The sequence below is a fragment of the Gigantopelta aegis genome, chromosome 12, assembly GCF_016097555.1.
Source record: "Gigantopelta aegis isolate Gae_Host chromosome 12, Gae_host_genome, whole genome shotgun sequence".
In the NCBI taxonomy this organism is placed as follows: domain Eukaryota; kingdom Metazoa; phylum Mollusca; class Gastropoda; order Neomphalida; family Peltospiridae; genus Gigantopelta; species Gigantopelta aegis.
The window spans coordinates 26,684,312-26,690,320 of record NC_054710.1 but is presented as its reverse complement, the minus strand read 5'-3'; positions in this window follow the sequence as shown (position 1 = coordinate 26,690,320).

Genomic DNA, 6,009 nt, shown 5'->3' with positions numbered 1-6,009 from the left:
GGTGATTGTGTGCGTGTGTTTTGGGTGGTGAGTGTCACAATTCTAAAAAACGCAATTTGAGTTTGTCGAGCTGTAGAGGGGTTAAAGGCAATGCTCCCCGAAAAAACTGGAATAAAGATGTCTTGAGACGCGTTTTTAAGGCAATTTAGTTTTACATTTTGTAAATGATGATTTAAGCCCACATCCAAAAAAAGAAGAAAAAAAAAGAAAAAAGAAAAAAAGGGCACTACAGACGTGTGTGTGTGTGTGTGTGTCTCTCTCTCTCTCTCATTCTCTCTCTCTCTCTCTCTCTCTCTCTCTCTCTCTCTCTCCTGTCTCGAATCTCTCCTCTCCATCTCTCCTCATCTCTCCTCTCTCTCTTCCTCACCAATCCTCCTTCTCCTCACGTCCTCTCCCTCTCTCTCCTCTCTCTCTCTCTCTCTCTCTCTCTCTCTCTCTCTCTGTGTGTGTGGTGTGTGTGTGTTGGTGGATCTGTAACCCCCTCTTGATGCGCCATTCGTTCATTCAGCTGAACATATCTTCGTGCTTATATTCAATTACAGTTCACGCACGCTGTCCTGGGCACACCTCAGCTACCTGTGTTGTCTATCCAGGACAGTGGGTTACTTCAGTGGTTAGTGATAGAAAAGAGGGTTTAGTGGTCTTTCACCTACCCATGGAGTAGTTAAAACTCACCCTGGGTGGGAGCCGATAACGGGCTGCGAACCCTGTACCTACCAGCCTTATGTCCGATGGCTTAACCACTACACCACCGAGTCCGGTATTGATCCGCCAGTAGCTTTGGTAATAATACTCCTTTGATAAATGTCATAAATACTAACCCCCGTGTAATACACCGTAATGTAGTGTAGATCGATTTGTTGTCGATGGTTTTCTCATCTATTATAATAATAATCTGTAACAGGTGCAGTAGGCCTACGTTACTGGCTAAAACTGTCACACACATCGCTATTCATCGGGCGCAGGATCGATCTTACTCGGCGGGTTAGACGCTTCAGTTCAAAGACTCTTAAAGTAACGGTGGCGTCATGGTTAGGTCATCGGTCTACAGGCTGGTAGGTACTGGGTTCAGATCCCAGTCTAGGCATGGGATTTTTAATTCAGATACCGACTCCAAACCCTGAGTGAGTGCTCCGCAAGGCTCAATGGGTAGGTGTAAACCACTTGCACCGACCAGTGATCCATAACTGGTTCAACAAAGGCCATGCTTTGTGCTATCCTGCCTGTGGGATGCGCAAATAAAAGATCCCTTGCTGCTAATCTAAAAGAGTAGCCCATATAGTGGCGACAGCGGGTTTCCTCTCAAAATATGTGTGGTCCTTAACCATGTCTGACGCCATATACCGTAAATAAAATGTGTTGAGTGCGTCGCTAAATAAAACATTTCTTTCTTTCTTTAAGTAACAAACTCAGTTCAAATAGAATAGCTTACGGCCGATTTACCAGTCTTAGGTCTCACAACATAGATGTCATCTGCTATTGAAATCCCAGTGATTACCTTTAGAACTCGCTCTGGGTGGGAGCCGGTACCGGGCTGCGAACCCTGTAGTCCGATGGCTTAACCACTGCGCCACCGAGGTTGTGTGTGAACTGTGTAGTGAGACCGTAGTCAGTTACATTGATTTTAAAGTCTTTTGCATTTAACGTCAAACAAGGTGCGGGACGTAGCCCAGTGCTAAGGCACTCGCTAAATGCGCGATCTGTCAGTTGACATATTGGGTTATTTCTCGTTCCAACCAGTGCACCACGACTGGCATACCAAAGACCGTGGTATGTGTCATCCTGTCTGTGAGATTATGTTTATAAATGATCCTTTGCTACTAATGGACAAATGTAGCGGGTTTTCTCTCTAAGGCAACAGGGGCCGGACGTAACCCAGTGGTAAAGCGATATCAAAGGCCGTGGTATCTGCTGTTCTGTCTGTGGGATGGTGCATATAAAAGACCCCTTGCTATTAATGGGAAACTATACAGGGTTTCCTCTCTATGACTATATGTCAAAATTGCCAGATGTTTGATATCCAATAGCCGATGATTAAAAAATCAATGTACTCTAGTGGCGTCGTTAAACAAAACAAACTTTAACTCTAAGACGACATGTAAACATTACCAAATATGTGACATCCAATAGCCAATGATTAATAAATCAATATGCTCTAGTGGTTTCGTTAAACAATACAAACATTTAACTTTAAAGGGACATTCCTGAGTTTGCTGCAATTTTAAAGATGTTATCGACTAACTGAGACTTTTTAACGATTGTAATTACATATCAAATATATTTTTCCGCATAAAATATTAGTGGTTGTATATTAAACGTGTTTTTGATCGTTCTAATATTAAATTTTGTACTACGTTATATTTTATTTTATTTCCTAAAATATATTTTTTTCGTACGTACGTACGTACGAAATTATTTGAAGCAAAATTCAGTTTGGGCGTCTTACAAATATTAAGACGACCAGAAACACATTGAATAAACAGACACTGATGTTCTAAACAAGAAAAAATATATAATATGTAAGTTTAATCAAAGAAATATTTTATTAGTCGGAAATATCTTACAATGCAGCAAACTCAGGAATGTCTCTTTAAGTAGAACTCAGATGAAATACAATAGCTTACGGCAGATTTACCAGCCTGCACTGATTTTTAAGTGTTTTGCACATAACGTCATACTATGAACTAGCAATAGGTCTGGCCAAATACTATTATTTAGCTCTTGAAATAAGAACATCCTATTTTAATAATAATTGTTTGGCAATGCGGCAGCCATAACTGTTAGTTTACAGTGTTATCTCTTATATAGTATCAAGGTGCAAGAAGTAGCTCAGCGTTAAAGCGTTCGCTTGATGCGCTGTCGGTCTAGGATCGATCCCCGTCGGTGTATCCATTGGGCTATTTCTCGTTCCAACCAGTGCTCCGAAACGGGTGTAACTATCCTGTCTGTGGGATGGTGCATACAAAAGATCCCTTGCTGCTAATCAAAAAGAGTAGCCCATTAAGTGGCGACAGCAGGTTTCCTCTCTCAATATCTGCGTGGTCCTACTCAACCATATGTCTGACGCCATATAACCGTGAATAAAATGTGTTGAGTGCATCGTTAAATAAAACATTTCCTTCCTTCCTCTTATATATTATCAATTCATTGTCAACATTTTACTTTAAGACCATGTGTCTTTTGTGTATCCCACCGGCCTCGCTGGCGCAGTGGTTAAGCCATCGGACTACAGGCTGGTAGGTACAGGGTTCGCAGCCCGGTACCGGCTCCAACCCAGAGCGAGTTCGTTAGGGCTCAGTGGGTAGGTGTAAGGCCACTATAATCTTTTCTCTCTCACTAACCACTAACCAACTAACAACTAACCCACTATCCTGGACAGACAGCCCAGAGAGCTGAGGTATGTACCCAGGACAGTGTGCTTGAACCTTGATTGGATATAAACACGAAAATAAGTTGAAATAAAATGAAATGTGTATTACGTTATAATAAAGGGTTAAGAGACACCCCACCCCCCGTTAACACATTTCTTAAGTTCCTGTAATATAAAGTCGGAGGTTTCGTGATTAAACCATTGGACATATAAAGCTGGTAGGTATTGGGTTCGCAGCCCGGTACCGGCCCCCTCCCAGAGCGAGTTTTAGCGACTCAATGGGTAGGTGTAAGACCACTACACCCTCTACTCTCTCACTAACAATTAACAACTAACCCACTGTCCCGGACAGACATCCCAGATAGCTGTGGTGTGTGACCAGGACAGCGTACTTGTACCTCATTTGGATATAAACACGAAAATAACTTGGTAAGAATGAATGAATGATTGAAGTAAGGTGTATATATAAAGTTTGAACAATACAAATAGACGTTATATACTAATAAATAACACTGATAATTATTCCTAAGACGGGTGGTACGTAGCCCAGTGGTAAAGCTCTCGTTTGATGCGCGGTCGGTCTGGGAAGGATCCCCGTTGGTGGACCTATTGGGCTATTGTTCGCCACAGCCTGTGCACCATGACTGGTATATCAAATGTCGTGGTATGTGCTATCCTGTCTGTGGGATGGTGCATATAAAAGATCCCTTGCTACTAATGAAAAATCGGGCGGGTTTCCTCTCTATGACTATATAATGTCAAAATTACCAAATGTTTGACATCCAATAGCCGATGATGAATAAAATCAATGTGCTCTAGTGGTGTCATTAAACAAAACAAACTTTTAAAACTTTATTCCAAAGTCTACAAGACAGTTTTTAAAAAAATAAAGAAATGTTTGACACATTTTATTTACGGTTATATGACATGAGACATATGGTTAAAGACCACACAGATATCGAGAGGGGAAACCCGCTGTCGCCACTTCACGGGCTACTCTTTTCGATTAGCAGCAAGGGATCTTTTATATGTACCATCCCACAGACAGGGTAGTACATACCACGGCCTTTGAAATACCAGTTGTGGTTCACTGGCTGGAACGAGAAATAGCCCAATGTGCCCACCGACGGGGATCGATCCTAGACCGACGGCGCATTGAGCGAGCGCTTTACCACTGGGCTATATCCCGCCCCACAACAAAACAAAAATCCGCCGCTATTGGTTTAGAGTTTGCTTTGTTTAACCACACCACTAGAGCACATTGATTATTTATTACCCATATGGGCTCAAATATACGGGGTAATATTTTTTTCGATCTCTGCACAGTGTGCAGATTGCTTCTACAGTCACTGATTGGCTGGCTTTAAAAAGACAAGATTTGATTGGCAATTACATACTGCCGGACCGGCCTCGGTGGCGTAGTGGTTAAGGCCATCGGTCTACAGGCTGGTAGGTTCTGAGTTCGGATCCCAGTCGAGGCATGGGATTTTTAATCCAGATACAGACTCCAAATCCTGAGTAAGTGCTCCGCAAGGCTCAATGGGTAGGTGTAAACCACTTGCACCGACCAGTGATCCATAACTGGTTCAACAAAGGCCATGGTTTGTACTATCCTGCCTGTGGGAAGCGCAAATAAAAGATCCCTTGCTGCCTGTCGTGAAAAGAGTAGCCTATGTGGCGACAGCGGGTTTCCTCTTAAAAACAGTATCAGAATGACCATATTATGTTTGACGTCCAATAGCCGATGATAAGATAAAAAATCAATGTGCTCTAGTGGCGTCGTTAAATAAAACAAACTTTACTTTTACATACTGCCGGGACTACTTTTTGTTCATTCATGATTCCATTCATCGGTCAAACTATTACTACGAACTTCAAATATTTTTTTACGATACGAACATTTACGGAATTAAAAATCAAAATATATGTACAAATGTTTAAAAATGTTTTTATTTTATTATTTTGACTGGGTTTTTTTGGAACTATTATTTGGTGGATACTGTTGGGTGTGCACCGGTAACGGCGCGTATGAATATATTGTTATGGCTGGTAGAGCTTGTTAGTTGTTACAGCAGCGAGAACGTAAATATACTTTTAAAATCGTTAAAGATTGACAATGGGTAATAAAGAGAATAACCAACTCACTACGAGGAATTACGGATTATCTGTCCCTCGTGAATTAATGCTGTAAAACCCTCGCCAGAGGCTCGGGTTTACAACATCAATTCACTCGGGACAGATAATCCGTAATTCCTCGTATCTCGTTAGTTATTCTCTAATTAATCTTCGACTATTGAACGTCCGCCCCTATTAGAAATGATACACTGCGTGTTGAACAACAATGCATTCACGATTAAAGGGACATTCTTGAGTTTGCTGCATTGTAAGATGTTTCCGACTAATACGATATTTCTGCGATTAAACTTACATATTAAATATATTTTCTTGTTTAGAATATCAGTGTCTGTATATTCAATGTGTTTCAGGTCGCTTTAATATTTGTAAGAAGCCCAAACTGGATTTTGTCTTCAAATCATTTCGTACGTATGAAAATAATATTTTATGAAATAAGATGAAATTTAACCTAGAACGATCAGAAACACGTTTAATATACAGCCACTAATATTTTATGTAGAAAA